This window comes from Ixodes scapularis, unplaced genomic scaffold, assembly GCF_016920785.2.
Source record: "Ixodes scapularis isolate PalLabHiFi unplaced genomic scaffold, ASM1692078v2 PGA_scaffold13__105_contigs__length_92229423, whole genome shotgun sequence".
NCBI lineage: Eukaryota > Metazoa > Arthropoda > Arachnida > Ixodida > Ixodidae > Ixodes > Ixodes scapularis.
The window spans coordinates 15,563,598-15,585,262 of record NW_024609839.1 but is presented as its reverse complement, the minus strand read 5'-3'; the positions used below and the strand labels follow the sequence as shown (position 1 = coordinate 15,585,262).

At 45.3% G+C, this 21,665-nt stretch overlaps 1 pseudogene; it reads right to left on the bottom strand.

The window, feature by feature from the left end:
• Positions 1–7,973: 7,973 nt before the first annotated feature.
• Positions 7,974–21,665, bottom strand: part of LOC120843201 — a 58,656-nt pseudogene continuing 44,964 nt past the window's right edge.

Genomic DNA, 21,665 nt, shown 5'->3' with positions numbered 1-21,665 from the left:
CTACAAACCATAATATAATTTTAGAGAAGAGTAAAAAACCTACATGTAAAACAAAAGACAAAATAGAGCATGGTGCAAATAGAAAAAAATGCTTTTACAAAGCAAAAGTTAAAACAAATGGAGTCGTCTGAGACCATGCCATCAGAGCACAAACCACGACTTCTTGCTGTTCCGCCAGAACGTGCTCTGACTTTCTATGCGGTCAACGGCGGCGGCAGACAGTGAACATGCTTTGTTGTGTTTTTTTTTTTTCAATTTTATTTGATTAAGTTTTTGTTACTTATTTTGTAAAGAAAACCTCCCCAATTCGCGAGCTCCCTTGGTATGAAGGGGAGAAAACGGGGTAAAGGAAATAAAAACCGGCGGTTGTAAAGCTTGTTCATATGTCTGTTTTTGTTTAGAAACCGTCGTTCTTCTATTCTTACATTTCTTGTGCTGGGCATATATATATATATATATATATATATATATATATATATATATATATATATATATATATATATATATATATATATATATATATATATATATATATATATATATATATATTTGCTTTAGTTTATAGCTTCCATCACCGCACGCAGTTAAACCTTTTCCGATATGTTTTTTCTATTCATCCTGAAGAGTACGGCTCTGAGCGTTAGGCGACATCACCTCTCATGGATTCGAAAAATGACACTCGAATCTTTGCTGTCCCCTGCTTTCAGTTCCGATTTTCCCGAACTGCCATTATTTTTTTTCCTTTTGACTGTTAGATGCAGTGCTTCGGTTGCCGATGATACCAGCCTTCGACGCATTTTGTTTTGTTTCATTGAAGCAAACTATGATACATTCTTCGCAAAGCAAGCATTGGCTTTCATTGTCCATTGCCATACACTTGTTCGTTTCTAAAATGATAAGAACATTTAATGCTTTAAATTTTAGGATTCCGTGCATCTTATGTCGGGCCTTTTAAGCTTCATTCCTTTTTGATCCTGTTTCTGTCGGATACCATTATGTCATTCAATTTCTCCTTCTTTAACCGAGAAAAGCATTGGATATTTTGACCCTTCGTGTTTCAAGTTTTTTCCAGGTTGCATACCGCTTAAGGTTTAGGCTTTTGAGTTGGTTTTTATCGCACGCCATCAGTGTAATGTATTTGTTTCTTTCTTCACAAAGAAAATAACACTTCCTTTTTTACTCTTTTTGGGTTTCAAGCTTTTAGGCTGTTTTTAGATCTTCCAGGTTTCAAGCATTCTAGCTAGGCTTTATTCGAATGCAACCTGTGGGATACGCTTACTTCTTTTTAATTGAAAAGAACATTCAATTCGTTTACTATTTTCGTTTCAGGTTTTCTTAGATTGTAGACCGTTTTTGTTTCAAACCTTTTATGCTAATCTTTATTAGACAGCATCATTGACGTGCACTGGTTTGTTTCTCGGTTTTGAAAACAATTTTGTTCTTAACTTTTTGGGTTACATGTTTTTCGTTTTTTTTAAGTTGCAGGCCTTTTAGGTTTCATGCAGTTTAGGCTGGCGTCTATCAGACATTATCAGTGTCTGCATTTGATCATTTTTTCATTGGAAAGACCATTTTTTTATCGTCTTGGGTTTCGGGCTTTGAGGTTGTCGAACATTTAAGTTTGACGCCTTGGAGTTGGTTTCTATGTATCGGACATCATCGGTGTTATATATTTGCTCTTTGCAATTGAAATTTTATTTTTAAGCTTGTCGGATTTTAGCTTCTTAGGTTGCATTTTTTGTTTTTAGGTTTTGGGCTTTTTAGATGTACGTCTGTGCCCACTCGACGAACAGACAACGGATTCTACTCGCGATCACTTCAAAAAAAGCTTGTTTGTAACCTTTCTGTTTTAAGCAGCAAAGTTCAAACCGGCCTCAAAACAAAACAAAAAAATTTTGGCAAGCGTCCGGTGTAGTTGCTATTGTTTGGCAAATGGCGGTGGTTGTTTGTTTACCTAGTAGCACTAGGTTCGTAACTGCCGAAACAACAACAAAAGGCCTACTCCGCGATTAACTTAGCAGACGATAGAAGCGAATCTTCAAACAAGGACCACTTGGAAATTAGGTTAGCAAACTCGGCGTTTGGCCGGAAGCGCAAGAGCTAGGGCACTTACGAGGAGTAATCAGCTTTAAAAGGGAGTTTGTGCAAAACAAACGTACGCGTTGCGATCATTTCGAGCCTGTAGTCGCTACACGCCGGAAAGTAATCTCGTTTTCCTAAGGAACACTCCGCTCACAATATGTTCGAGAAGCCCGGAGACATTCCTGCTCAATCTAGATTGTACGACATATTTACTCGCCGTTTTATGCAAATGAGATACTTTTTTATGCGCCGTCAAACGCAAGTAAGAAAGGAAGGTGCCCGGGGACGTCAGAACACCGAGCTGTGGCCGCTCGAATGATTAGGGGGTAGACCTAAAGCTAGCTGTCTTTGTCTCCAGCGCACTCATTGAACGCGTTCGAACGCCGGCGTCCGTCAAACTGGGACGCCGGCGTGCCGCGTTCTAACGCGTCCGGTGAGTACAGTGGAGACAGGGCAGCTAGCGTTTGGTCTACCTACTAATCATTCGATTCAGAGCTCGGCGTCCTGACGTTTTCGTGCACTCTCTTTCCTTTGTTACTTGAGTTTGACGGCGCATAGACTCCATGTTCCATTTGGCCAGTCTTTGTGCTCTGAACGTTTTAATCATCCGTGTATCTACTAGCACGGTGCCTGAAACGACTCTTCAACTGGTGTGTTTAGCGTCCTATGCGGAGCGCAAGTTCGTCTGCTTTTTTTTTTTCACGAGTTCTGGTGACGTCAGAACACCGAGCTCTGATTGGCACCGACTGAAGGATGGTGGCTAGACCTCAAAGCAAGCCGCCTTGAGGTCTACTCACTATCCTTAGATCAGAGCCAATCAGATTTCGGCGTCGTTCTGACGTCACTGCAACTCTTGCGCATGAAGAAGACGACTTGCTCCTATGAATCGAAAGCTGTCTCGAAAAGGCAACAAATAACGTCACAGAATACGCGGTGTCGTGTTGTCGGAAGTCGCAATCCTGGCGGTTGGAGCTAGAAGTCCCGCTGAAAAGTACGACCGAACGCGAGAATCGCCGTAGTCGCACAGTCCCCCTTCTGGCTGCTGAATCTTCCGCGGATTGCCATCCCGGGGAGAAACCTGCAGCAGAACATGGCGTCTGCTGCATTATGCACCGCTGCGATGATACCGCCATGATCGTGGTCGGGAACAACGCGACACTCTTGCGATGTCATGGGGCGAAAATAGAGGGAGCACTATTTAGAACGCGGTAAACAGACCAATCGGGGACGCGTTCCGGGAGCCAAACTTCTGTGGAAAATTTGATTAACTGGTAGAGCGCGAGCGGCGGCCACTGATCCGTACTAGAGACACTAATGCACTGGTTAAATGGACAACCTTAACCGCCATAAAGTGTGACTGAGGTGACGTTTAACTGCGGACTGCGGTTGAGGGTGCCCGTGTAACAAGGATAGAAGTAAGCTACGCTTTAGAGAAACGACATTTCAGCCATCTTGGCGCTTAAAATTATGGTTGCTTCGTTAAGTCGGGGTCACACTGCTTGTGCTATCCATAGTAAAAACGACAGTCTGCAAACAGATTCGAGCCAAATTCTGTACTTTGTAGATATGTACTTCGAATGAAGCATGGTAACGAGTTCGAGCAGAAACGCGGGACGCGGCATTCGAACCACGGATATCGAGGTGACTGATGTCTGGCAGACTGTTTATTGTAGGATGTATAAGCAGTGTGACCCCGGCTTTAGGGTTCTTTGAGGCCTTCCTGTGAAGGCAGTCGGCGACAAAGTGAAGCAATACCGTCAGAGCTTCCGACACCGTGTCAAAAGCTCAGGAAGTGATATTTTGGTATCGAAGCTATCGCCAAAAACGCCCACTCTGTACTAAGCATCAAAATAGCGGCGCCTACGACATTATAGTTGAATAAAGTGCCGATGTTCTAAGCGAAACTGCACGTGAGGGGGACATACCATGTACATGACCTTCTCTTCTCGGTACATCATACCTCTACGTGACGTCACAAAATCCTGTACTATACTCGGCATCAACTATTTCGTGTTCTATTGTCGAGGCTAGCGCTTCCGCGTCGCTGCAGAACGCACTGCTGCGAGAGCAACTGACTCCCTCTTGCGTCTCGTTTTCATACGTTCATGCCTTTGACAGCGTTGGAAGACTGCAAAAGCTACGCTAGCCTGCGTACCACGAAATAGGTGACGCCGAGTATAAGCAGCACCAAAAACGAACCATATTGCACCGCCTATCTCCTATTGGGCAGTTTCACGTGACGTACTTCCGGTTTCGAACCTCCCCAGACACCGTATTGGTGAACTCTCGCCCAGTGTTGTTCGATGTCAGCCGGGTACAAACCGCTCAACATCCGGCTACCCGACCCTGTTGTCGAGCGTTTTTCGACGCCTCGATTGGACGCGAAGCCCAGTCTGGCCCTGACGCAGTACTCGTGTCTAAGTTGAGCCTTTGCTCGATCTCACTGCGCTGCCGTCGATAGTCTATACTCGTTGTCACACCAAGAAAAGGACGTTTTGGACATCATTCATGCGCTGCGCGTAAAGCTTGTAAGTCATTTTAGACGGCCGGCGAAAATCGCTTTCTTCAAACTATCGCACGGCGATTTACTCCATAGGTGCAACCACGTGGTGGAAGAATTGGGCGAAAATATCGAAGAATGAGCTTTTCTTTTTCAAAGAAAAAGAAAAACGAAAAACCTGTTTCAGGCTTTCTGTCGCGTCATTCGCAGACGAGACGACGTCATGACCGACTTTCCTAGTGAAATCTGCCAACGACACATGTCCGAGGCAGATTTAACTAGGCTAGCCCCGTCATGGCGTCGTCTGTGAATGCCGCGGCAGATATTCCTAAACAGTTTTTTTTTTGACCAAGGTAAGCTCATCTGCTGACAATTTCAGCCCACGCTTCCTAAACATGGTTGCGCCTCTATAGTAAATCTCTGCGCGATTTATTGAGAAAGCGATTTTTGAGGACCGGCTAATATGTCTTAGAAGCGTTAGTTTACATGCTGTAGATCTTACAAGATTTCGCCGTTGAAAAAAGAAGCTATGACTTTGCCTTTTTAAACATTGTACGTCTAAATAAAATAACATAAAATTAATCTAGGATCCAAGTACAGCATATGTCTTAATTAAACAATGAAGGGATAAATTAGTAACGTTCAACTTGAACCAGACTTTATTTACTACGGTTCTCGAGGTGAATACGACTATAGTGCACAGGCTTTGAATATTCTAAATGGTGTTGTGACTATAGTCGGAGACAGGTCGAGGACGAAGTGGAAGCTCCTCCCCGCTCTCTCCACTTGAGCAAGCGAACTCTGGAGAGGAGGTCGCCTCCTCCGCAGCGTTCGCTCTGCTAAAGTGGAAAGAGGTGGGTGGAGCTTCCACATCCTTCTTGACCTGTCGCCGACTATAGCGGCCGACAAATATCAGGTAGCGAAGTCCGTGCCCTGTAGGAACGAATTTACGTAAGAGAAACCTCATTAACCTACCTATTTTTCAGGGTAAACTTATCATATCTAATCAGGTTCCACGGCACACAATCCTCGAGCACGCTCAAAAAAAGCCACCCCTTTGCCAGCTCAGATGCAAGAAAGAACGATAAAAACGGATCGTGCTCTTCCTCGTCGCCATAGTTCCTTCCGCGCGACACGCCAAGCCAAACACGGCGTCGTCCATTGTCCCGTACAGGAACACGAAAACCATGAACCCGCGGCAAATCTGCCGCAATGTCGTCTTTTGAGGACACGCACGCACACGCGTGGAGCCGTTATCGGTCCGGTTTTGCTAGGACGCGTCTGAAGAGCGAGGGGTGCCATTAGAGAGAGGAGGTTAAGGACCAGGAAAGGGATAAAAATGGGAAAGGTTCTTCCTTTCTCTTCCCACCGAAGCGGTTTGGCGCTCTCTTGTCCGTCCACGTGTAAGTAGATTCTGATGAAGGTAGCCCCAAAAGCGCCGGCCGAGACTCCACACCGCTCGAGGTCTTTTGTCCACCAAAAACTAAATAAAAAAGAAACTGGCTCATCGATTACGAATTTCTACTCTCGCTAAGAAAGAGAAATGGAGTCGGGTGGTAGCCTCGTTTGGGGTCCACTTTCCCTTCCCTAAAACGCACTCCCTCAAGCTTTGCGTTGCTTCATTTTTGGTGTCTTTTCGTGCTGCACGTATTTGATCACATCGTTTATTTGTCTCTCCGTATCGACCCCCTACTTCTGCGTCTACAGATGTAGGTCTTCTTATGCCAATATATATGCAAGGGAAGGTTTTTTTTGGATATTTTCTGCGGGTATTCGGGGGTTTCAGAAAATGTATGCAGGTTTCTTCACTTACGTTTTGTTTCCCCTTTATCGTTTCATTTTTGTCCGCGTCCGATCGAAACGACTCGAATCAAGAGCGCTCAGTGAAAGCTAATGTTATAAATTTAATCAGTCTTTCTTCTTTTTTCTTTCGCCTTCGATAAACACATAATATTGTCTTCTAAAACTACACCTCGCAAATCGTTCACTTCATCATCATGTTGCATGTACGTCACCGAAAGGTGACGTTCGAGTCTGAAAAATAAAATGGTTGCAACCAAAAATTACTTGACGTGCCTTCGAGCACTGTATATCGTTTGTGGCTCTGACGAGGGCTGCACAGACAGAGATCTGTTTGTGAACCGAGCGATACATAAAAACACATTGTTCGAACTCAAAGCTTGTTTTGTATCGTGGGCGTACAAATATATATGTTTGTACGGTGCGCTAGCGCTAACAACCAAGAAAGTCTACTCTTGAAAAAAAGATAAGCGCGATGGGCCTTTTCTGCATATTTTTGGCGCCATCTATCGGGAAGCAGGAGAAACGTTTTTGATGGCCTGGATTGCTACCGCTTCTGCCCGCTCTAAGTTATGTTTGCTGTCAGAACCAACGATACTAGATCCCTTCAGTTGTCAAACTCCCCCGGCGGCGGCCGTCGATGCGTGGCCCATTTTCGTTTCCGCTCGCCACATGGCGCGGCGGCCGCAGTTAGCCCGGTGCCCTGCGCTTCATAGCTTGACGCGCTGGCGGTTTGTGCAGCAAATGGAATTATTTACGAGAACGTTAGGGCGCAAACGAGCTTGTGAAGGTTTAACATAATATCAAACAAACCCCCGAGACTGGGGAAAAGACAAAGGACAACACAACACACAGAGTCTCAACCAGGGTGTAAGATAGGCAGGTGGGGAAACGGCCCATAGAAGCCTTCCGGATTGTGTACTCGTCTGCTTGCGGGTACCCCCGATTTGCGACAGATGGCACTGCGGCGACAGGAAAAAAATCGGAATCGGATTTGCATGGAAATGTATGGGAGAGTGCGCAAAATAAACCGAGAGTACGACAGTTCTCTATTGAAAATCCACGAGAAACCATCTCCGTCAGTTTAGCCGGTCGCCACCGGTCACCCACCCGGAGTGAGAGTTCGCGGTGTTCCACATAGATGGCATTACAGAAAAAGAGAAAACCGAGGGGTACACAATCCGGTCGCTCATTTGGCTCTCGTTTCCCCACCTGTCTATTTACACCCTGATCTCAACTCTGTGTGACACTCGGTGTGTTGTGTTGTCCTTAGTATTTTCCCCAATCTCGGAGGTTTGTCTAAAATTATGGCATTCTTTGCCTTGAAATAGTGTCATGCAATGCGCCTCCGATTTTTACAGTCATTAGGGACCTCTTCAGACGTTGGAGAGAGGCTATAAATGAGAGGAATGAACAGGAGAAAGCAGAAGCGGCGAAGCTGCCCGGAAAGTATCACCACCACTCTTTGCGTACACTCCGTACTGAAAACCAAAGATATGCAAAGCAAATAAACTTTATTCTCTCGGTGGCGCAAAAAGCACTTCGTGCGAGGCACAAAGACGCACACATAACGCAATTGTTGAACACGGTTTCATAATAGATGAGCTTTTTTGCTGACGATGGAGACTTTCTCGAGAATTTGAAAGCGACGGTTGACATTCCTCGCGTAAAAATGCATCCGCGTGACAATGAAAAAGTGCAACACTTGGCACATGAACGTGGGCTTGTGCCGATCACAACCCAGCCGCGTTAGATTGCACTCATCCAGCTCGTCCAGGGCCTTCCAAAATAAGTCCCCACAGATGCCTGCCTCATCAAGAGAAAGTGAAAGTGATTTATATACAACCCTCACGAAGTGTAGCCTCTTGATGCTGGGGTACCTCAAACTGCCTTCCGATAAGCTGCGATATATGATCAAGTATGCGTCAGAACCGACGACAGGAGCTGCTGAACTAATGTCATGCAGGCACACCTGGCACTCTGTGCGTTTGCTCACATTGTGTACAACAGAACCAGATAGGTAATACGCAAAATGTCGTCTGGTGAACCCCTGAAGTAGCTGTGCTCATCACTCATTTGGTCAGGAGTAACACATGGAAATGTCAATTCCAGTAACCTATCCTGAATCTCATTGCTCAAGCTAGCTCTGTTTAATCGACGAGCCTCTCCAGAGGTCTTCAATGTGTCCTCCACAATAACAAGTACAGCATTCGGCTCGCCTTGAACTGCTGCAATCGACCGCTCACCTTGTTCTTTCCGGCGCTTGCTTTTTTCCGCGGGCAGTCTGCCTGTAGGTGCTTTGCGTTTCCGTGTCGGTTTAAAAAGATACTTAGGACAATTCGGGAACAGGCGAGGCACGGCGTCGTGCTTCAGTGCCCATTTCTCGCACGGTATCGCTACCACATCACCACAAACGTTTGTGCTCAAAGACCGTCAAGATTTCATCATTGTGGAAGTGAAGATCGCAAACGGAAGACGAGCTCGAAAGCTTTGTGTCCAGCCTTGGTACTGCGCGCGTCCAGAGTTCAAGGCTTTCAGCGTCGCTAGGTGGCCTGAAAAAATCTCTTCTCTCCCGCAGATCGCACAGAATCGTACTCGCTTTTACACCGTGGCACGAAAGAGCGTGGCATGGTTCATGCAGTTGCAGCACGATGCACAAACGCCACACAAGCGGCTACGAGCACAAACGTAGCCAAACGGAAACACCGGCCCACACTACTCGCAACGTATTTCACGTGTTGCTATGCGTGGTCGGCCTTGGGGTTTGGCGCCTTGACGGGCAAACTCCGTCGCGCGCGCCCCCAAGCGGAGCGCAACAGATAGGCGTCAGGCGGAGCTCTGCCGTTTGAGAACTGAAGAGAATCTCGTAACGTTGGTCTGAACACGGTTGGTAAACGTGCCCAGCGTTTGTTTTTTCTCTACCCAACGCGATCGACGAGCACATTATTTTTTCAATGTATGCGTTGACTACGGACGGCTTCGTCTGTTTGTAGATTTTTTTTCCGAACGACTGTCAGTTAAAGCTCTCTTCGACAAATGTGAAAGTGCAGACCGTTGCATTAAACTAGTATTCATGTTATTTGCAGTACCGGCAGTAAATTCAGAAAATATTCGGGAACAAGTTACAGCTAAGGCATGCTATATTTTTTTTAGGGTGGAAACTATTTGTTCATTTTGCTCAAAAACTTTAATTTATGAAGATGTATTCTCATAGATGTGAAAGCTCACCCTAAATCGTTTGGAAAACTCGGCACCACCACAGACCAATCTCAAATTTTCATCAAAGGTGTATTTAAGTGGTAGAATTAACCTTGCGAATTTTCAAACCATACCTTCATTTCTGTAAGAAAAAAAATACAAAGAAGCTGCCCGGGTCAACGGCGGACGCGTTCGGGGACCACTATTTCGTTTCCGACCGCAGCTGACCCTGGCAAGTTTCTTGGTCTCGTTTTTTACTGGACAGGAGTAACACTTTAAAATTTCACAAGGTCAAATTCACGACTACTACACATTTTTTAATAAATATCTAATATATGTACGTGCAGGCGCCGATTTCTGAGAGAGCCTCGGCAATGATGTCACCCCACTTCAGGCTATGGCTGTGTGAATGCAGGCCCTGAAGGAAAAACACGAAATCGGCCACACCTGTCTATTTTGAGTCTAGCGCCTGTATACAACGTTAGAAACTAATTATTTTACTTGACACATGTATCCTGTACAACAATTATTAATGGGTTTGAATTGAGTGTCTAATGTACTCTAATAAAATACATTAGAAACTCAATTGAAACGCATCGATAATTTTTGTAAGGGACTTAGATAACACATCGAGTCAATTGTTTCCTCTTTCTTATTTAACCACATGACCAGCAGATGTGGTAGTGATAGTGAATCACCTGCTCCTATTTCTCTTTCCGGTTATGCACATAGCAACAAACTGTGCAGCGTAGATACTCTACCTCAATGCTTTATAAATATTTGGAAACTGTGGGCGACTCCAGTGTTTACAGCAACCAAAAGGAGAGAGGCAGCTCGCGTAGCACCGCGAGACCGTCACTTTAGCAAGCAAGAGCATATTCCAGTCAAACGCACCATCACAGAAACGCAACCTCCGAGGCCCTCGCTCTGCGTGGCAGATAAGCGAGACGACATCATACCCAATCAGTCTACTGACTTGTATTTCTATATTAATAACAAATAAAGGAGCAAGAACTTGAGCCTTCCTTGAAGTGGCAACTGCAAACACGGGAGTGCTTTAAAGGTAGCATTTTACGTTGTTTCGCCGGATCGCCCGAATCCACAGCTGCCGCTTCACCGAGTGCAGGCTAGTAGAAGGATACCTCAAAAACATATACCACGACCACGCTTGCTCTCGTTGCTGCAGCCGACAACGAAACAGCGTTTGAGGCACGCCGGATAACTTGGAAAACGCGCGACCCCCGCTGCCTCCCGTAGTCGCAAGCAGGATGCACCACACCACCAGAAATGGCAGACTCCTGTCTGTTGCTGCTGTGCATGCGCCGTGGAAACTTCGGAAAACGCCCATTAAACCGACTGATCCCGCCCTTCTTTTGCCAAATGTCCGCCTCCATATATTTTCTCCACTCTTCCCTATAGTATGAGATGGCTATCGTCAAAAAAGTTTCCTTTCTAATCTAGCTTTTTAAAAAAAAAAAAAAAAAAAAAAGACGCTGCGTAAATGTGGGTTGTAGACGCTACCATTTTCACACGCCAGCAGCAACAGCTACGAAAAAACTAGAGATTCGGACGGTTTGTCGAAATCAGCACTTTACCGCAAGCATCGTTCATCGTTCCTCCCTTGACGAACGACGTCGGGTACGCCCAGAGTACCGCGCGAAACGGCGTCGGGGAGAAGCAGCGATCTGTGCGCTCGAAATTTCCCAGCGCCTCTCCCAAAATCTCGCGAACATTACCGAGACTGGCTTGACGAACGTTTGGCGAAGCGTCCGTTTCTGGACCGGGTTTCACATTAACTATGAATCGCAGCGGGTGCTACCAACAGTCGGAGCCAATCCAACGCCAGGAATGCGTCACGTGACCCGCAGAAGGGCCCAGCGACGCGTGGGGAGCGTAGTCAACTGATTCGTTAACTGCTCTACATTTGCTGGGGTTCGCTCGTAATGGCCGCGGCGGTCCATGGCATGGAAACGGCCGGAGTGGAGGCGGTTTCAACGGTGCGAATTTCCAGCTCTCTCTCCTCGCTGGAAAACGCGAGGAACGAGGAATGGCGGTGTTTAATTTCATCCAGGTATGTTTATAGAGGTGCATGCCGGCTCCGAGCGAATTATACATCGAGCGCGTGTTTGCCCTGGCGGGTGCGTGAAGGGGGCGGATTTTAATTGGGGTGGAGGAGAGGGGGGTAGTGGAAGAGTAGGCGGAGGTGGTTTGCCGAGATTGTGGAGCGGGAAGGTTGGTTTTATTTCGACCAAACCTTCGCGCCGGCCTCGAAAAAACATTTCGGCTCTGTGTTTGTGCGCAGTGTGGCTGCGGGGGTCGGTGTCGTACGTGTTTGTTCGCCGACAAAACGTAATAGGTGCGCAGAGGAGTAGTGAAATATTTTATTTTTATCTTTTATTGTTAGACCAGTTATTGTATAGAAGTTGTTTGGAGTCCGAGTTTTAAAGGCGTAAACAGCGCGCCTCTAAAGGTGGCGTGTTAGAAAAGATTAGTTGGAAGTAAAAATTTTAGAAGAGCCAGTTTTAGCCATCAGATGTCCTAACACTTTCAGGGTTTTTTGTTTTTTTTTGCTGGGGGGGGGGGGGGGGGGTAAAGTTTTAACTTAATGGCAACATAACCTGCCTTTAATTTTTTGTTTGTTTGCTTTTTATCTCCAAAATACTACTTTTACACAAACGCAATCTTCCGCGCACTCAGCAATGTGTTTTAATTTTATTTGCCAAACTTATTTTTCGCTGAACTGCTTTTTCGGCTTTCAGAAGAACAGATCTGGTAACTAAAAGCAAACATTCGAAAATTACAATTGTACACCAAGTATATATTTCAACCGGGTATTCGACTACCTTCAGTCGATTAATTAAAGAGGCGATGCAACAATTTTTGTACTTTGCACAAATACTGCTTAGAACGAATCCCTGACATTAATGACCTATGAGACACGCGTTCGTTTTTCACCCCACACAATAGAAGTCCCAGAAAAAAATTAAAGAAAAACGAGCAGAGTTCACCCCCTCAACTCGCAGCCAGAAGAAGCGGCCACGTTATCTGGAGCCGATTATATGCCGCCAATGTAGATCATAGCCACGCGCTGGGGTTGGCAAAACACAGGGCACGCGCTGAGTTCCGGATATTATTATGGCTCGGCTATTGTCGTCGTTGCAGCGATTGGACACGGGCCTCTACCCGAATGCTTCTCGAGCTAGTAATTAACACGAGCCCAAATCGAGTGCCCACGCAGGGCTCGGGTCCAATCAATGAACAGCATTCAAATAACGTCATATGGTGTACTGCGATCTCCACGTTACGTCATCAAATTTTGCAAAGGAGAGATTGAATGAAAATGATCGCTTTTGTCCTTGAAATTACACCGCAACAAAGGAGTTTCTTGACCAGCGAAGTTGCGTGCGAGCATCCTTGACTCCCACTAGTGCCAGTAAGCTCGTGTATAGTGAAAAACACTCCAACTGACTATCGTTGCACAGCTCCTTTAATGGTATAAAAACTCTAAAGTGCAGGCTAATCAAAATTTTGAAGAAATCGAATTTTTTGTTCACGCATATTCCAATCTCATAGCTGATAGAAAAAATAGAGCAGAAAAAAATGTATACATGTTTTCAATTAGGTCAAGTTGCCAGTTACAAAGCACTATAAAAAAGGTGAATAAAAAAATGAAAACCGTTTACAACTCCCTGTAACGCCGAGTTAGAGCGCAGCTCTTGAGGAGGAGGAGGGAAGGGTACTGAGGTTCACGTGTTTTCGGGGGGGGGGGGGGGGGTTCAAGTGACCTCGAGGGGGGTGGTCACGTGACCTTGGTGGGGTCAAATGACCCCCTCCCCAAGGTCACGTGGGGCTGACGTGATTTTGGGGGTCACGTGACCACGGTGTTCATGAGACCTCGGGGGGTCACGTGACCCCCAGAGAAATATTTCCGCTAGATTTAGCGGGGAAATTTTTTCGACTAGATGTAGCGGGAAAATTTTTCCGCTAGATTTACCGGGGAAATGTTTTCCGCTAAATTCAGCGGGGAAATTTTTCCGCTAGATTTAGCGGGGACATTTTTCGCTAGATTTAGCCGGGGAATATTTCAGCTAAATTTAGTGGGGAAATTTTTCCACTGGATTTAGCGGGTAAACTTTTCCGCTAAATTTAGCGGGGAAGTTTTTGCGCTAGATTTAGCGGGGAAGTTTTTGCGCTAGATTTAGCGGGGAAATTATTTAGTGGGGAAATTTTTCCGCTAGATTTAGCGGGGAAATTCGTCCATAATGCACCGCGCGGTTACGCCGACGGCGACGCCGACGCCGCTCAAGCCGGAAACGGGCGCCTAAGAGCTGCGCTCTAAAATGAAAGCCGTTTACAACTCCCTGTAACGCCGAATTAGAGCGTAGCTCTTGAGGAGGAGGAGGGAAGGGTATTGAGGAGAGGGTATACCCCTCTTCCCTCCACCTCACCTCCTCATCGTTCCTGCTGCTTCTCCTCCCCTCCTCCCCTGACACTCCTCCTCCTTCCCCCGCTTCCTTCTCCTTCACCTCCTCCTCATCCTTCAACCTCCTCCCCTCGCCTCCTCGTCCTCCTCTCTCCTCCCCCTCCTCCTCCACCTCCCTCCTACTGCTGTCCTCCTTGCCGCTCAAGCCGTGACCCCCCCCCCCACGGTCACGTGACCTGAGGGGGGTCACGTGACCTTACGGTTGCGCCGACGCTGCTCAAGCCGGAAGCGGGCGCCTAAGAGCTGCGCTCTAAAAAACGCAAACAAACCCTTACACACACGCACACGCACACGCACAAGCATACCCATCTGTGGATATGTTGACCCTTTGTTTGCTTCGAAGTTTAGGTTTTTTTCGAGATGTTGACAATAAGAAAGAATATTTACTTGTACAAAGCTAAGCCAGAAATGTAGTACCGATTTTAGGCAGACTATGGTCATTTATTAGTACAGGAGTGCATACATTTCGTGGTTCTCGCCCTTGAAACAATGATATTCTGGAGACGTCTATCCAGCAGTTAAATTATAACGCTTGTTTTTACGTCGAGATGGTACAAGCAGTGGTGCTATTTTCTTTGTGTGGGTCAGTGTACGTATATCTTATTGAAAGAATCGGAATGTCCTGAATTACGCTGAATTATACGACTGATGCGATCTCCAACAAAAGGTATTTCTTCTCTTTACATAAACACTGAGGTGGGATATGGACCAAAGCTGAATTTGTGTATTATGCGACAATGCAATAACAAACGCATCACGTATGTCTTGGAGATAAAGGCTTATTTCTAACAATCAGGCAGTCCGAATTTACTCCAGAATCCTGTATTTTATCACTAATTATAGCGGCTGAATGCCTCCCGTGAGACCGCACAAGTTACTTTACATCCGTCGCTTGCACCTGGAAGTTGTTATGGAAAGCACGCGGCATTAGGGGAAAATACCAATTGGTCTCCTGTTATTTACTTTCGCGATTACTTAATTAATAAGAATATATGAATAAACGAGCGCAGTCAAGTCGAATTTTGTTCTTTATGCTCCATTTCACTATGTATGACTTCCTGGCTTGACAGGTTGCGCCCGATCAAAGACACTTTCCTGATTAATAACCACAACTTAACATAATTATTTCGTAGGCCTTCACATACTACCCATAGCAAAAGACGACGCAATTCTGTGTTACGTGTATATATAGAAAGAGGATAGTAATGCAACCCCCATGGATGTCCTGGTGTCCCCGTAGCATATAAGAAACTTATATTTAAAAAAATAGACTTAAACGTCGCTAGCGCCCTTTGACCTATGGCGTGGCATACGAGAAAGTTTTGCCTAAACTCCCAACTGAGCGTCCCCACACAACATTCATCTCCAGAAAAAAAGAAGAGAGAGCGCGCGCGATGTTGCATCGTTGACGAATGTGTCTTTGCCGGGGCGTAAAATTACCGCCGTCTTTAATTACATGGCGATTGCTCCGAAAAGAAATCTGCAGCACCGACGCAAAACAGCGAGCGCGCCAGCGAAGAGAGAGAGTGTGTCGAAGAGCAAGCAGCCAGAGCGAACTTCACCGGAACCTTCTCTCCCAAAACTAACAAACCCCCCTCCGTCCTCTCCTCAAAAGAACGCCATCTTAAGCGCCTTTTTCCCTTGAAGAAAGGCGTTAATTTAAAACGAGTCGTCCTTAATAGGCCCTCTATAAATCTCGGCGGGCACTTCCATCTACGTCGTTCCTTTCTTCTTCCCCCGTTCGTCCCTATTTGGTTGTGTGTGCGTTTATATAGAGAGCCTAAATTTAGGAGAGCCAGCAACTAATGCAACGGAGAGCGTTCGCAGCATGGTGGCGGACGCCTCCCGAGCGAATGGGTCGGAAGTGCGCAAGCGTTTCGTTGTCGCGCGATGAGGAGAAGGCGCTTCCAGGCGATGAACACTTTTCTTTCGCCTCCTCACAACCAATATTACAAAAGAAGCCTGAAACCACGTGACCACGAGCGAGCAGCTGGAACCACTCCGATGTCAAGGCACACTATGTTTAGACTTGCAAACTCGCTTGGCAAGCTTCGCTTTGCCAATTTATTTTTTGGTTGAGTTGATTGCAAAGGCTTTGGGGCAAGACACAACGAGACAGTAAAACGCAACTATAAAACCTGCATAAAAATACGATGATGCGTTGAGGAACGATCGTTGGAGAAGCTTGTCCAGCTTGGCAAGTCAGCCTATACTTCTTTTGCCCCTAAGCTGGCAATGCGGCAGAGGCTACGAGCGACGTTAGACTAGTCACGTGATCACACTCCCGCCCGTTTTAGCGCGCAGGAAAAAGGGGTCGGGAGATGAAAAGGAAGTGTCTGATTGGTCCGGAGAACTCGCAGCTCCCACCAAACTTTCAGCTCGGGGGTGAACGGGTCTAGACCCCCCGGGAGACCTAATCCTCTGGGTACACAGAACCCAGCGTCCGGTCTGTAGAGAAGGCAGCGAGGTTTTGGCGCTCGCGCTCTTGGGGCTTTGCCTGTTCTGGAAAGGGATTGGAGTTTCCCCACGGGCTCTAATCCCCTTCGGGATCCGGACAGAAAGCCTGCAGGGTTCGCTTCGGAGTCGGCTCCCAATATAGGCTGAGCTTCGTATAAAAATAAAACATGCATTCGCAGCTACAGGTATACGTGCGAAACATTGTGGCGTTTACTTCTAAAATTAGATCGGTGTTTTCGTATATCTGGGCTGGCATTGTTAGTGGTGTATTTGGGTGCCTATGTATGCGTAGCGTATTTGCGCTTTTGTGAGACAAGTGTGAATCTACAGAACTTCGATGTAATACCCAGAGAGCCAGCTCTCGTCCTACGTCGTTTCCTTATCGTAAAGAAATCGACTATAAGGCTGACAAAGCATGCCTTGGCGGAATGCTCCTTTAGATGGGCGGATCATTAAAGGTAATATGACCTAACAAAATTAAAAAAAAAATATGGATTGTGTTTGTTTTTCGAGGATATGAATTTTCGTTTATCTGGGCGCCGACTTCAAGAAGCCGAAGCGCCGCAGGGGCACGAGCGCCCCCACCACGATCAGGGCGACGGAACTAAGCACCCGCCGCTTCGACCTACCGGAGACCATAGTATGAAGAGATGTCGTATGTCGTGCTCTTTCAAAGTCTAGATGACAGGTTTGTCGCTTCTAAAAAGTCCATGAGGGCTTTCGGTATATTCGTTCTTCTCGTCTGGGATCTCGATGGAAAGAGAGCGTTGGTATCCCCCGTCGAAACATGGAGGGCCTTCAGTGTTTTGGTTAGTGTGGTTCGCTCTGTCTCTAAAGACTGACACTCCCAAATGATGTGTTGTGTGTTGTGCAGGTTCTTATTCTCTGTCCTCGTCGCTTTGTGCGCTGTTTTGTTCACCATGTTAAGCGCCTTTGTATGACCAACAAATAGGCCCCTCCTCCCTCCCCCTTAAAAAAGAAAGAAGGTTTTGGCGCATTAAGGATACACCACTGGACTCACTTGAGCGATTTCAAAACTTACTTCGGGGTTGAAGTCTCGAAATAAAAGCACATATTGGAATCGCTGCCAACCAACGTTACTAGAACTCCTCAGTTTGGAAACTGCCAAAGAGCCTGCTTTAAAAAAAGTTGCTGCGATCCGTACTCAAGAACCGAGCTGATGGCGATCGCAACGCCGCCATTTTCCCGCAGCGTACACTCCGGGAACTGCACGGCTTCACGTCGAGTTGGTGCGCCATCTCTCAGGGGCATCTCGCAGTAGATATGTAAAGCTGATTTCGTGTTTCAACTCGTCGCTGAAGGGTGGCGTTGTTATCGTATTTAGCTCGGTCTCGGTGGACGCCAGCGGCCCACGTTTCAAGGGGGAGTTTCCCAACTGAGGGTTTTAGTAACGTTGCTCCCAACTCAATCTGTGTCTAGCAGAGCATATAATTCAAGACATAAAAACTTGCTTTCGGAGAAATTTAGTTTTGTAACATACGTGTCTTGTTACGGCACTTGAAAATGTTTTTAATAGTTTAGTATTTTATTAAGAATTAATGCCTGTATTTGTAGGTTGCATCTGAATACAGAAACAATTGAGAAATGAAATGCAATGAACCCTTTTTCAAAACCTCAACGAGCAACACTGGCCGTTGTTAGTTCTTGGGTACAAAGCCTGTGATTGGTTCCAAGTCCTCGCCGAAAGCTGACGTAGCACTCGTTTTGGATACGAGCTGAGCCGAGTTCACGCCGAGCGCTGACGCAACCTTCGTTGCCAAATAGATGTTCAGAGTACGTGCCCGAATAATGGCGGACTCGGATAATTGGCGCAGCAGCTATTAGATGGCGCGTACTCTTCAAAAAGGTCTATCGTATTTACTACAACTTTGAACCGTCTTTTCTGCGATGTGAAAGCAAAAATAAAAGTTGGGAAGATCAGACAGCGAGGGTGCCGCCTGCCCTTGAGATGTGGCAACGCGAGTGCTCGTTGCTGAAGTGCAATTGGACAATGCAATACGGCTACGAACCCGTGATACTCCACGTGCACCGGACAACAAGAAATACATGACCGAATGGCGCGTTGTTGCAGCCAGGAATTTTTTGTCCTTGGTAGGAAGGGAGGGCCGGGGAAGGAGATGAATAGCTTGGACTTAAAGCGGTATTCCAGCCTTTTTTTTTTTTTTTTACTTTAGTCTTTATGTGAGTTAGCCTAGACAAATTGTATTTTCTGAATACACGAACTTTAGTATTCGTGGTATGATATTTATTGCCTCGAAATTCAAAACAGGTATTGAGCGAACAGTAAAAGAAAATGATGCCGAAACTAACGTTAAATTTGCAGTGCGTTCTACGGTGGTGTTACGTCAATAGTTGTACTACAGGCGTTCGGGTCACGGAGGTAGACTTAAACAGAGTATTTCGAGGTGTTTTTTTTTGTTTTTTTGTGCTTCTTGATGAATGAGCTTCCAAGAATTATGTTCCTACCATCAAACGTCTTGTAATCAGTGAGGAGCGCGGTTTACTGCCCACTTTGTACCATATTTGTCGACACACTCAAGAGTTGCCAGTTGCTTCGCGGTAACTATTTCACAAAGTTATTGAAGCTTCGAATTTCTTTCCCATCGTTTCATTCTTATCCTTCCCATCGGTTTCAAAAAACACGATGAAAATGAAATTAGAAATAAATCAATAAATAATTGTACTATTTCTTTTTTCTCAGAATACTTGGGGGATTGATACAGCCCTGTCTATGGGTGTGTTGAGCCAATTTGGAGCCAAGTGAGCGATTATGAAAAAAATCGCTAAAATACCCAGTCTTTGTTTTTTTAATTTTTTTTTTTTATTTATGAAAAAGTGCCACTCACACGTGATTATAGCAGCAGGGAGGAAGAAACACAATACAGATGTTTTTTGCAAATTATATACAAAACACTAGAAATCACATGTGAGGAAAAGACAGTCAAAGTTCCCGAGCACATATAAGACAGGGAACACATTTCTGCTGAAGAATCTAAATGAGAAGCGGTACAAAAAAAAGAAAAAAAAGAAACAAACACCTTAGGGTCGTCCATAGTTTCAGCTGAAAATAAAAATAACAAAGTTGAGGCGGAAACGCGTGAAATCATTTAGACACCCGCAGTCTAATCTTCCGAAACTGAATTATCAATCGCTTTACTGAAACATCGAGAAGAAATGACATCGCAAGAAAGAAAATTCCGACAATGAATTCTTCGAAAACAGGAGGAATACCTAAACAGATTTGTATTTGCGTAAAATGGCGTTAAGGAATGCTGGTGTCGGTGACGAGTATGGTGTGTTGAAACGAATTTCAGGTAGGTCTGGCATTAAGAGCTGGCTTCTGATTATAGAGTGAATGCAAAAATTTAAGGCAAGCTTTTCTTCGACGAAGCTCCAGATTTTCTACATTGTGGGTCTTCAACATGTCAGATGGTGAATCTTTTCCATGAAATGTTCCAAAAATAAACCTGAAAGCTCGCCTTTGCACCTTTTTTAACAGGGCCGAATTTCTGTTCGTATTAGGGTCCCAGGCAAGGCTACCATATTCAATTTTGCACGCCAACAATTTAATAGGCGAAGGGGCAAGTTTTGATATGTGCCTTACAAAACCCAGTTGTATGAAAGCTGCCGAAGAAATATTCTTTTTTGCGTATGTATATATTTACATATTTATTTATATGGGGATGGTGGATTTGGGAGGTGGGGGTGCTAGAGTACCATAACAACCCCCCCTGTTTTTTCATACCTTTTGGCTACAGCAACAAGGCGTGTAGTTGGGCTAGTTGGTTTATAATGCAAACTTGAAAACAGCGCGAAAAAACCAAGGGACAAGAACGAGAAGTGAACGAACACAACGCTGCGTTGTGTTCGTTAACTTCTTGTTCTTGTCCTTTGTTTTTTTCGCGCTGTTTCCAAGTTTAGGCTACAGCCCTGGCTCACTGCTGCGATCCTCCTCTAGATCGAAATGGGCAGGATGTCTATTCCCGGACTCTTCGACGCTGCCTCTCGCTCCACGTGCTCCGTGCTGTTAGGCACTGGCACACCATGCCGCCGATTCCAACTTGGCGATTTGCGTGATATATAATGTACTAAAACGCAAGAAATGTACTACAATGTACAAAAAAGAAGCAGGGAACGCTCGGGCCGGGTTGAAATATCAGATTCTTGCTTGGGCATCATTCATTGTTTTTCACCAAAATGCTTCAAAACTGTTGACGGAGGTCAAGCCTTTGTGGTCTATATGCTTTGTGACCAACTTGCTTTGCTTCTACACTTATTTTCTGATCTTTCAATTGCAAACAGGAAATGAACGGTCACGTCCTAATCTCACCTTTCGAAAACATATTCAAATGCTTTTGTTCTTACATTCAGGTGAATGAAAAAAAGGCTCCTTGTCCTGCATGCCTTGTTTGCTCCTGCAAATGATTTCTTCTCCCTTAACTTGTCGCTTGTAAACATCAAGTGACCTATATTATAGAATTTTAGACTATTTTATGCAACCGATTGCCATAAACTCTATTCTACATTCGCGCAGTGTTTCTGTTTTTTTCTAATTTTTTTGCAGTTTATTATTTTTAAGGTTAAAATATTGAAGAATAATATTCAAAGCTATTTTAAACAAAACTCTTTTGAAGATAACGAAATACTCTTTGTTTTATTTGCATTTTGTCTGTTAATACTTCCCATATATGCTCGCGTGAATCGCTTCAATTATCCCTGGTTTATGACTGTCACGTTATACACGTCGAAAAGAAAGACCTGATAAGCAAAGGAAGATATTTAAGATATTTTCCTTTGCTTACTTACTTCTGATGCAAGGTCTGGTATCGAACACTGCTTAACTTAATGAAAGCATAAGTTGCCGATTTTTTGCAAGTTCCTGCGAATGAATTGCCCGAGATGCTGCACACGCTGACCCACACCTGACGTCACCTGTCACCACGATATATCCGGTAAATTTAGTGGGGTCTTGTAAAGTCCCATGACGCTGTGGCGTCACAGTGTCATGCGACACATTTATTTTCCGGTAAATTTAGCAAGGAACTTGCGGAGTTATATGACACAGTGATGTCACAGTGTTATGCGACACACTCATTTCCTGGTAAATTTAGCGGCTAATTGTTA